The 12,676-nt window shown below is 43.2% G+C and overlaps 1 long non-coding RNA gene across 6 annotated transcripts in view; it reads right to left on the reverse strand.

Moving 5' to 3' along the window:
• The window catches only part of LOC125481107, a 29,222-nt gene extending 16,768 nt beyond the window's left edge, over positions 1-12,454 (reverse strand). For 2 of the 6 annotated variants that reach the window (XR_007261209.1, XR_007261211.1), the window contains exons 1-3: positions 12,408-12,454; positions 11,536-11,577; positions 6,291-6,390 (exon numbers count right to left, since the gene is read on the reverse strand). This is a non-coding gene — a long non-coding RNA (uncharacterized LOC125481107). Of the gene's footprint in view, positions 1-350; positions 1,238-2,161; positions 2,203-2,880; positions 2,921-6,290; positions 6,391-11,535; positions 11,578-12,407 lie in introns of those variants that run through there. The other 4 variants (XR_007261210.1, XR_007261208.1, XR_007261213.1 and 1 more) reach the window with 4 other exon arrangements.
• Between the last annotated feature and the right edge of the window lie 222 nt (positions 12,455-12,676).

Raw genomic sequence — 12,676 nt, forward strand, 5'->3', positions numbered from 1 at the left:
GAGCAGTTTTCAGGAGTGAGGTCTGCCCTAGAGGACTGTGAGCAGTTTCTGATGACTGAACTAATATGAATGATCTAGTGAGTGTAACAAAGGTTCTCCAGACTGGCTCCTGGGAAGAGGGGATTTCTGAGCAGAAGAAATTGAGTAAACAGGGCTTATATTCTGTGGGATAAAATCAAAGTCACCATAGTGCTACTGGACAACCAGGCTGTCTCTCATTCGAGACAGACAAATGGTGGTGGCTAACCTGAGAGTCAGGCAAGGGAAGAAGTCAAGAAGGACAGTCCTTCATGGTCACCTCAGCTGGTGAAGGAATTGAACCCACACTGTTGGTACCACTCCAAATCATAAATCAGCCGTCCAGCCAACTGAACTAACTGATGACCAACCTGTAGGATATAGAGAAATAGAAGTGATCTCATTGAATTATCTTTTTTTTTGGAAGATGCTTGATAGGAACAATGCTGAGTAAATGTTTCCTCTGGCTGGGAAATCTCGGACATGGGGTAATTGTCTCAGAATAAGGGTGTGACCATTTCAGATTGAGGTGAGGAGCAATTTCTTCACTCACATCACTGTAAATCTGTGGAATTCTCTATTCCAGGGAGCTGTAGATCCTTGGTCATCGCGGGTTTCCAAATCAGGCAGTGTTAGATTTTTGTACATCAGCAATGAGGGAAATGGGGATAATTTGAGAAGGTAGAACTGACGTAGATGACAGGAGGAACAAGGTCAAAGGGCTGAATGGATGTTTACTGTTTCTATTTCTGCATTTGATTCTAGCCTCAGGCTGCTGTCTAAATGCAGTTCGCACAGTCTCTGTGTCTGTGCAGGTTTCCTCCAGGTGCTCTGGTTTCCTGCCAGTCTAAAGCTGTGCAGGTTAGGGTGGATTGGCTGTGCTAAATTGCCCATAGTGCCCGGGTATGTGCAGACTATGTGGATTAGCCATGTTAAATGCAGTGTTACTGAGACTGGGTAGGACACTCTTCGTGATGGGCCAAATGGTCTGCTTTCACATTGGAGGGATTCTATGATCTCCAGAAACAAGCCGAAAAAACATGGTTTGGATATAGCTAACAGCAGAATTAAAACTCAATTAACACTTACTCAGAAATTTGCTGGTAGTTAACCAGTCCTGATGAACCAGGAAATCCCTTTTCACATACTGTGCAGGTGGACAGTCTTTAGTCAGTGTGACTGTGTCGATGTATGGTGACAATATGACTATTTCCAAGCTCTACCTTACAGATACACAACTGTTATTAACATTTTATCCACAATACCAGCACCTGTAATTGAGCAGGGATTAGTAACATCAGTCTATAACATGACCTCCCAACTCCTATACTCAATGCACTGACCAATAAATGCAAGCATAGCAAACATCATTTTCACTACCTTCTGTACCTGCAATCTACCTTCAAGGAACTGTACACCTGCACCCCAAGGAGTCTCTGTTGCGTAACAATGAGGCCCTGGGGACTGTTAAGTGTTTAAGTCCTGCCCTGATTTTCATTACCAAAACGCAATATCTCACACTTATCTAAACTAAACTTATTTCTATCACTCCTTGGCCCATCGACCCATCTGATTACGTTCCCATTGTACTTGGAGGTAATCTTCTTTGCTGGGTACTACACCAACAGTTTTAGTGTCATCTGCAAACTTACTAACCATTCCTCCAATACTCATTCCAAATGATTTATATCAATGACAAAAAGCAGTGGACCCAGCACTGATCCTTGCAGCACACTGCTGTTCATAGTCCTCCAGACTGAAAAAAACAATCCTCCACCATGATTCTGTCTCCTACCTTCAAGCCAATTTTGTTTCAAATACCTAACTCTCCCTGGATTCCATTTGATCTAATCTTGCTAACCAGTCTATCATGTGGAGCTTTGGTGAATGCCTTGCTGAAGGCCATATAGACAATGTCCACAGCTTTGCCTTCATCAATCTTCTTTGTCACTTCTTCAAAAAACTCAATCAAGTTAGTGAGACAAGATTTCCCACTCACAAAGCCATGTTGACTATCCCTAATCAGTCCTTGCTTTTCCAAATACATGCAAATCCTGTCCCTCAGAATCCCCTCCAACAATTTACTCACCACTGACATCAGGCTCACTGGTTGATAGTTCCCTGGCTTTTCCTTAAAGAATGGCACCACATTAGCCACGCAGTCTTCTGGCACCTCACCGGTGTCTATCAGTGATACAAATATCTCAGCAAGGGGCCCAGCAATTACTTCCCTAGCTTCCCCCAGAGTTTGTGGATAACTCCTGATCAGGTGCAAGGGACCTATCCACCTTTATGCATTTTAAGACGTCCACCACGTGGTCCTCTGTAATATGGACACTTTTTATGACTCATATTTATGTCTCCAAGTTCTCTAGCTTCCATATCCTTCTCTGCAGTAAATACTAATGCGAAATACTCATTTACTATCTCAGCCTGCAGTTCCACTCAGAGACTGCCTTGTTGATCTTTAAAGGGGCCCTATTTTCTCCCTCGTTGCTTTTTTGTCCTAAATGTAGTTTCAGAATCTCTTGGGATTCCCCTTAACCCTATTTGCCAAAGATAGCTCATATCTCCTTTTCACCGTCCTGATTTCCCTCGAGTATACTCCTACTGCCCTTATACTTTGAGGGATTGACCCAATTCCTGCTGTCAATACCTGGCATGTGCTGCCTTCTTTTTCTTGACCAGAGCCACAATTTCTCGAGTCATCCAGTATCCCCTACACTTACCAGCCTTGCCCTTCACATGAACAGGAATATACTGTCTCTGGACTCTCCTTATTTTATTTTTGAAGGCCTCCCACTTTCCAAGCATCCCTTTACCTGTGAATTGCCTCTCCCGATCATCTTTTGGAAGTTCTTGCCCAATACCGTCAAAGTTGACCTTACTCCAATTTAGAACTCTGAAATTTATATTAAATATATAAGTTTTACATTTAAACTAATCCCATCTGCCTGCATCTGGCACACATCCCTCTAAACCTTTCTTAGAAATGTATTTATTCAAATGTCTTTTAAACAGTGCGACTGTACCTGCATCCACCACCTCCTCTGAAAGTTGGTTCCATACATGAACCACTGTAAAAAAAAGATTGTCCCTCATGTCTTTTTTTAATATGTCTTTCTCCTCTCACCTTACACATATGTCCCCTTGTCTTGAAATCCCCCAACCTAGGGAAAAAAACCCTTGCTATTCACATATTCTGTGCACCTCATGATTTTATAAACCTCTGTTAGGTCACCCCTTAACCTCCGATGCTCCAGTGAGAAAAGTCCTAGCTTTGGCAGTCTATTTTGATAATCAAACCCTCAATTCCTGGCAACATCCCAGCAAGTCTTTTCTGAACTGTCTCCAGTTGAATGATAATATCCTTCCTGTAACAGGGCGACCAGAACTGCACACAATACCTCAAATGAAGCCTCACCAACGTCCTGTACAACCTCAACATAACATCCCAACTCCTGTACTCAAAGGTCTGAGCAATGAAGGCAAGTGTGCTAAACAACTTATTAACCACCCTGTCTACCTGTCTACATAAACTTCGAAGAATTATGTACCTGAATCTCAGCATTTCTCTGTTCCACAACACTACCCAGGGTGCAACCATCAATTGTGCAAGTCCTACCCTTGTTCATTTTACCAAAATACAATATCTCGCATTTATTCAAATTGAACTTCATCTTCCACTCCTCAACCCATTGACCCAATTGATCAAGATCTCGCTGTCATCTTAGATAACCTTCACTAACCACTATACCACCAATTCTAGTATCATCTGCAAACTTACTAATCTTGTCCCTTAAATTCTCATCCAAATCATTAATATAAATGAGAAACAAAAGTGGACCCTATACCGATTGCTGTGGAACACCACTGGTCACAGAACTCCACTCTGAAAAATCCTCCAGCATCATGCTCTCTTCCACAACTAAGCCAATTTTGTTTCCAATTAGCAAGCTCTTCCTGAATCACATGTGATCTAACTTTACTAGTTAGTCTACCACGTGGAACCCTGTCAAAGGCTTTACTCTCACTCTAGAGGTGCTGCAAATCTAACCCAATTCCCCTGCCATTTGTCCACGGCCCTCTTAATCATTCCTTGAAAAGTTAAAATCCCAAATCTCTTTTGAGAATAACTGCTGAATCTGCATCCAGCTGCCATTCAGACTGTTCCAAATCCTGGGATCTTGCTGAGTCAAGTAATCTTCACATTTTCACCCTGCATTATTTGCCAATTATCTGAATGTTGTATTCTGCGGTTACCAAACGTTGCCACAATGTTAATAATTTTTCTTTCTCTGCAAACTACTATCCTGGAAACAAATCTACTACTCGACTAAATCATTGCTAATCAGCCCCAAGGAGAATTATCTGAGCTTCTGCTAGCTCTCTCCAAACCAGAAACCCATCATAATTTTAATTTACATATGGGATGTGGTCTTTGCTGTCCAGACGAATATTGATTGCCCATTTTTATTTGATTTGGAGGAAGTGGTGGTGAACTCCATGTGCTGTAAGTACACCACTGTGCTGTTTAGACGATAATCCACCCTGGAGCCTCACCACCCTTCCTATCGCAGGAATCATACCTCAAACCTCACTACCCTCCCTATTATGAGAATGACCCTTGAGCCTCACTACCTGCACTATTGCAGGCATCACCCTCGAGCCTCACCACCCTCCACATCGCTGGAATCCCTCTCCAGATTCACGACCTGCCTGTCGTTGGAATCTCCCCCTAGCCTCAGAACTCTCACCATCTGTCCATATTTAGATTCCCCCAGTCTCACAAACCGCCTTATCTCTGTAATCTCCTCCAGCCTCAACACCCTCCTATCTCTGTAAATTCCTCCAGCCCATATAAACTTCCTTAGCTCTGTAATTGTCTTTACCCTCACAAAGCTCCCTTTGTTTGAAATCCAATCCAGCCTCACAATCCTCACCATTTCTGTAACCTCCTCCAACCTCACACTTTTCCCTATTTTAGTAATCTTCTCCACTCTCAGAACCCTTCCTGTCTCTAATATCCTCCAGCCTCACAAATCTCAATGATGTGCTTTCCTCTAATACAATGCTTATGATGATACCCCATTTTTACTCCTCCACTTGATGGCGGCACTTTCAATTTCCTGGGCTTCAAGCTCCAGAATATCCTGGTAAACCGCTTCATCTCTATACCTCACTTTTCTCCTGAAAACATTGACCAATCATGAGTCATTTATTCTAATATCTCCTTTTCTGAACTGGCTTGAAATATTGCTTGGCATCTTCCTATGTGAAGTGTCTCGGAGGTCTACAGTACAAAAAAAGGCTCTGTGGCCCATCCAGCCTGTGCCGGTTAAAAACCACCACCTAACTATTCTAATCTAAATTTCCAGCACTTGGCCCATAGACTTGTCTGCGGTGGCATCACAAGTGTGCATCTAAATATGTCTGAAATGTTATGAGGATCTCTGTGTCTACCACCTTACAGACAGTGAGGTTCAGAGCAATTGTCACAGCATGATAACATCACAGACAGGAACAGAGACGAGCTGAGTCTGTGCAAACCAAAGATCACCCACACATTGTGAAGGATGGGAGGGTCCCTGACAGGGGGCAGAGGAGATTTAACAGAATGATTTGTAGGAAGAGGGTTTTTAGTTGCATGGTTAGGGCTGTTTTTGACATTATTCTTTCATGTGACTTGGGCGTTGCTGGTACATATCGAGAATATCCATCTACAATAGATGGACTCTCCTTTCCAACCTTTCCCCTCGCCTGGGGTGTGGTAATCTTCAGGTTAAACCAGCCCTATGGTCAGGTAGGACAATGGTGACTTTACCTTTGGCACAGTGATGCTACTGTGCCTTAGTGGTGAAGGGGGGCATGTTGAATGTGATGGATGGGACACCACTCTGACACAGTGCTTCATCTGGAGGATGTTCAGTTTCTTTAATATTGTTGGGGCTGCACTGATGCGGGTAAGTGGAAAATGTTCCAACACAATCCGGATGAGTGCCTTATAGACAGCAAACAGTCATTGGGGAATCAGGTGTTTGGGGAAACTGAGATTGTTCTCCTTGTAACAAAGGAATTTGAGGGGACCTTTGATAGAGGTGTTTACAAAAGATATACATATGGATGATAAAACGTATACTCATCAACTGATCATAAAAAAGGATTACAGGACACATATTGAAAGTTTTAGGGAAGATCTATTGAGAGAATGGGGTGATTTAAGAGAGAAATTTTACACGGCAAATGGGAATGAGCAGGAACACAATACTCACACACAATGCGAATATCCAGGTCCTGATGAATTGAGTAATTCTGTCAGAGTTTGGTGTTACAATTATTGAGATTCCCACCTGAAAGTCCACTTGTAATATCCTGTAACACAAATTCATAAAATCCATAACTGTCAGTCCAGGGTAGAAATTCACAACATCTCCTCCTCCTGGCCGAGGATAACTGTGCATTGTCCCTGCTACACATTATCCCTTGTGGAGGTCAGCAGTGAATTCAGGGGGAAAACTATTTGGGTTTCTGGGAGTTTCCACCTTGGGACTTCATGTCACTGAACAGATCAGCAGGTCTTTGACACATGGCAAAGAATGGCCAAGAGTTAGTGAGATGCAGACAGCAGGATTCGTTTCCTTTTCTTTCCTTCCGTGCTGCTGCACTGCCACAATGAGACTTTGGGCCGGAAAAGCTAACGCAGCTTGATGGATAAGTTGTCTCGATTCTGAACAATGGACAGTAAGCTTCTCCCAGTCATTCGAAAGAATGCCCATTAAAAAGGTAGCAATTACGTATATGTCGTGTTGCCCAGTGTTCCCAACGAAAAGATTAGAAGAATGAGGGAGGATTTCATAAAAAAGGGATAACAGTCAAGTTTCATGAGGGTTACAGTTTATGGAGAGATATTGATAAATGGGCGACAAGTTGGCAAATGGAGTATAATGCGGGAAAATGTGAAGTTGTTCATTTTTGAGGAGACAACCAAAGAACACAGTGTTATTGAAAAGGTAAAAACTGTGGAAAACTGCGACACAAAGGGACTCAGGAATAATTGTGCAGGAAACACGAAGCGAGCATACAGTTGCAACAGGTAATCAGGAAGGGTAATGGGAAGTTATCCCTTATGTCAAGGTGTTTGCAGTATAAGAGTTTGGAATATATGTCTTAGGACAAATGCACAAATTGCTCGTAAGACCACATCTGGAGGAATGTGAGCAGCTTTTTTGGTCCACTTATTCAAGCAAATATATCACTTCATTGGAGGCACTTCAGAGAAGATGAACTAGGATGATCATTGGTTTGGAGGGATTATCTTTTAAGCTAAGACTAAACAGGTTTAGAACCTACTAACTAGATTTTTGAAGAATGAGAGATGATCTAATTAAAAATATAGGATTCTTAAGGGAGTTGACAGGATAAATGCTGAGGGGATATTTCCCATCGTGGGAGCAGATTCTTGATAAGGCGGAGAATAGAGCGTTCTCTTTTGGAATCGTCAAAGTTAAGGCAACACAGACATGGGTAAGGGGTTTCAGTCGCAAATGAGCTGGAGTGAGGTGGAGAGAAGGAGCATTTTAGAGATTGAAGTTTCTGGCATTTGTGATTGAGAAGATGTATGGTAAGATGTTCATCTTGAGGCCAGATATGACAGCATTATTGAGAAGAGTGCAGTTCAGCCTTAGACAGTTCCCAGCAAGAGGGATGGATTCAGTACAGTAGTAAGGAAAAGTAATTTGTAATAACAACTGAAGGCAATGGGTCTAACTATTACAAAGTGTTATTGGAGGAAATTTCAGCTAATCAAGTAGTGGAAGCATGCTAAGCAGTTTTATAATTGAGTAACAGTGGGGCAAAGGAGAGTGATGGAGGGGAGTTAGATCTGAACATTGTAGTATGCGTGTGAAACCTAACACGGTGCTTGTGGAAGATCTCACCTCCTGGCAGTATGTCGGCGAGAAATAGGATGGGCCAAGGATAGATCCTTGAGGGACATCGACTACATGGATTTCAGACAGGAAAGAGAGAGTGGAGATGGAGTGGGATTTTCCAATGACGGTGAGGTCAAATATTGGTTTCAAACAGAATGGGTAAGAAGGACATAACCAGAAAAGAGAAACAGACAGAACAAGTAACAATATCTGTGAATTGGCATGGGGGAGAGGCAAGGAGGAGGAGGAGAAATAAGACAGAGTTAGAATGTTTGTAGTTTAGCGAGAATAGGGCAAAGGGTTAAGATGAGCTCTGATAAGGCTTGACACGAGACTGGAGAAAGATGCAAGTTTAGGACTAAAACGAGGAGCAACATGCAAGGCAATTTGGTTTGGTGGGCTCGTGGAAGAGAGGGAAGCAGCAGAGACAGCTGATTGGATTGTCTCAATCTTAGTGACATAGAAACTCCATGTGTCTCCCTCACTTGTTGTTGGAGGGGAGGATGGAAAAGACAGGATGATGGACGTGTTTTGCAAAGAAACAATGCCTGTGTTAGTTACATTTAAAAATGAGTGAACAAACCTGATGTACTTAACTTTTATCCAGAATATTAAAATGTACAACAGAAGTCGGGGTTCGAATCCCATGTCAGCAGATGGTGGAATTTGAATTCAATAAAAAATAACTGGAATTAAGAATCAACTGGTTGCCATGGAACCATTGCTAATGGCAGAAAAAAAATCTAATGTCCTTCAGGGAAAGAAATTGGCCAACCTCAGCAAGCCACTCAGTTGCAAATCACTGCAAAGTCTCAACAAAGGAATGAAACTGGGTGGACCACTTGGCATCTACCAAGGCACTAGGAAAGACAACTGCAGAATCAGCCCTATCGACCCCGCAAACTCCTCCTTACTAATATCTGGGGGCCAGTGGCAAAATTTGGAGAGCTGACTCAAAGACTAGTCAAGAAACAGCGTCATATGCATGGAATCATACCTTACAGACAATGACACACGTCACTATCACTGTCCTTAGATGAGTCCTGTCCCACGAGAAGGACAGACCTGGCAGACGTAGCAACACAGTGGTATTCTGACCAGATTGATTTGACCTGAGAGTACTCAACACTGACTCTGACGCCTAGGAGTCTCATGGCTCCTGCTGATTACCATGTACCATCCTCCCTCGGTTGATAAATCGGCAGCAGTATTATTGCTGGATTATTAATCCAGAGACCCAGCTAACGTTCTGGGGACTTGGGTTCGAATCCTGCCATGGTAGATGGTGGAATTTGAATTAAATAATGATCTGGAATTAAGAGTCTAATGATGACCATGAAACCATTGCCGATTATCAGGAAAGACCGATCTGGTTCACTGATGTCCTTTTGGGAAGGAAATCTGCCATCCTTACTTGGTCTGGACTACATGTGACTCCAAACCTACAGCAATGTGGTTGACTCTTAACTGCCTTCTGGGCAATTAGGGATGGGCAATAAACGCTGGCAAAGCCAGCGATTTCCACATCCCAAGAGTGAATTTTAATAAAAAAAACTCCTCCATGTTGAACAGCACTTGGAGGAAGCACTGAGAGTGTAAATGGCACCAAATGTACTCAATGTCCACCATCAGGAGTAGTTTGCAGCAGGATTACCAATCAAGCTGGTCAGGTCCTAAAGGACAAAGCTGCCTGGCTGGGACTGCAGCAGGTGGTGACGCAACCAACAAAAGGGAAAAACATAGCTGATCTCATTGTCACGAATTTCTCAGCTGCAGATGCATCTGTCCTTGACAGGATTGATAACAGCGACCACCGCACAGTCCCGTGGAGACAAAGCCTCATCTTAAACTGGAGAATACCCTCCATTGTGTTGAGCGGCACTAACATCGGCTAAATGGGACAGACTTGGAACAGATATAGGAACTCAAAACCAGATATCTATGAGGCTTTGTGGGACATCAACAGCAGCAGAACTTACTCCAGCACAATCTGTAACCTCATGGCCCAGCATATCCTGCACTCAACCATTACCATTGATCCAGGGGATCAACACTGGTTGAATGGATAGTATAGGAGGGCATGCCAAGAACAGCACCAGGTATACCTAAAAATAAGGTGCCAACCTGGTAAAACTACCAAACAGGACTATCTGCATGCCAAATAGCATAAGCAGCAAGAGTTAGAGCTAAGCCACCCCATAACCAATAGATCAGATCTAAGCTCTGCAGTTCTGCCACACCCAGTCGTGAATGGTGATGGACAATTAAACAACTCACTGGAGGAAGCATGCCAAAAATCCCCATCCTTACTGACAGAGGAGCCCAACCTATCCATGCAAAAGATAAGACTGCAGAATTTGCAACAATCTTCAGCCAGAAGTGCCAATTGGATGATCCATCTCAGCCTTCTTCAGAGGTCCCCAACATCACAGATGAAAGTTTTCATCCAATCTGATTCATTTCAAATAATATTAATAAATGGATGAATAGTGCAAAGGTTATGGGTCCTGGCAATAGTACCGATGACTTGTGCTCGAGATCTTGCTACCCGCCAAGCCAAACTGTTTCAGTACTGTTACAGCACCAGCATCTACCGACAATTTGGAACATTGCCCAGGTCTGTTGAGCACAAAAACACAGAGCAAATCCAACCTGACCAATCTCCCCTCAAGCAGTCTACACTCTATCATCAGTAAAGTGATGGAAGGTGTCGTCAACAGCGCTATTCAGCAGCACTTACTCAGCAGTAACCTGCTCAGTGACACCCAGTTTGGGTTCCGCCGGACACTCAGTTCCTGATCTTATTACAGACTTGATCCACAAATTCACAAACAGCTGAATTCCTGAGGTGAGGTGAGGGTAACTGCAGAGTCCTGCACCAAAACCACTTATTTCCACTTCAGTGACAATGACCTGACCCCACCTTAGTTTCAGCTCATCTGCTGAACCTCTCATCCATTCCTGCGTTACCTCTCGACTTAACTATCCACACACACTCCCAGTCAGCCTCTCACATTCAACGTCCCTGTAATCTCAAGAATATCTAAAATTCTGCTGCACACATGTTCATTTGTACCAAAACCTGTTCACCCATCACTGTTGTGCTCCCTGACCCATAAAGGCTCCTATCTATAAGCAACAACAATTTAAAATTCTCACTCTTGATTTAATTCCTGGCTGTGATGATCCCTATCTCCCTGCACCACACAACCTTCGAGACTCCAACAATGCATTTAATCATTGCTTCACAATTGGAGGCTGTTTCTACAGTTGCCAGGCAACATGGTCTGGAATTCCCATGATAAACCTCTCAGGTTTGCTTTCCTTCTTTAAGATATTCATGAAAACCTGCGCATTTGGTAATGCTTTTGGTCACCTGACCTAATATTTATATCTATGGCCTTACATCAAAAGTTCCTTGATAACATTTTTGTGAAATTATAAACATGATAAAAATAAAAATTACACCATACACCATCAGCTCTTCAGTATCGCTAGATGAATGATCTGTAACTTTTCAAATAACCGCATTGTGGGAGCACCTTCATCATACAAACTGCAGCAGCACAAGAAAGTCAAACATCACCTTTTCCACAGGCAACAGGGCTTTGGCAATGATCGCTGGTATCTGTGGAAGGAGAAACAGAGTAAATGTTGCAGAAGTGCAAAATGAATGACATGGAATAAAAATGCTGTAGAATTTGATGGTCTGAAATGGAAGGGAAATGCACTCTCTTTCTCAGAAAATATTTCCTGACTGTGAAAGATACCATTCAAAAATTAATCCAGTAAGAGAGCAGCACATGGTCAGGTGGTGGGCAGCAGTGGAAAATTCATTTACAAAAGGTCTATGAAAGTAACAGTAAAATACAAAACAGAGATCAAATATATCCACCATTACAGACTGAAGAGATTAGATACCGACAAAGAGATGATCAGGGAGCACAGAAGTGAGTAAGAGCAGTGCTAGCTGCTATGATCCCACACTCTGGGAAAGAAATCCAGAAGAAACAAACATTTCTCTTGGTTTGAATTTGCTCTATGTAAATCCTCTCCGATCACTTTCATTTCTGAAGAATGGTCCAGACTCGAAACGTCAGCTTTCCTGCTCCTCTGATGCTGCCTGGCCTGCTGTGTTCCTCCAGCTCCACACCTTGTTATCTCACTTTCAACCAGAGACGGCTGCGCATGCGACCAGCTTCACCTTGGCCCTTTCAAAGTCTCACAGCTGCCGCGCATATGCCCCGCGGATCATTGCCCCCAATAAAGATGGTGGCGCTCACACGGGCCTATCGCCATCTGAGGCGTTGATTTGTTTTCTACAAACGTGAATCTGGGAGTTTCAAATCTGTGTTTTACGACGTGCACTAAGTGTCTGTAAAACTTCCAAGCCCGTACGGATATCACTTCCCTCCCGCTTTCTGTCGTTTTCCTTTCTTTCCCATATCCTGCTCTTACCTCAATTGCACAAACCTCGGTCACAGCGAAACTGCACTGCGCGCATGGACGATCACGTGGTTTTACTGGTCCCGCCCCGTCTTCATTCCGAATGGTCAGAAGGGCAGCTACGTCCGACAGGTCATCCAGGGCGCCCCTGTGCTTCTATTGGTCCCGCACTGACATCAATCACCCAGACTCCGTCGTGAGCACCGTCATCAGAATCTTGCATTTTCAGACAAATGAAAATTAGAACTAGATTAGAAAGATTGTTACGTTAGCGATCCTGG

Source organism: Rhincodon typus, unplaced genomic scaffold (genome assembly GCF_021869965.1).
Source record: "Rhincodon typus isolate 14 unplaced genomic scaffold, sRhiTyp1.1 hic_rhity00000883, whole genome shotgun sequence".
Classification (NCBI taxonomy): Eukaryota; Metazoa; Chordata; class Chondrichthyes; order Orectolobiformes; family Rhincodontidae; genus Rhincodon; species Rhincodon typus.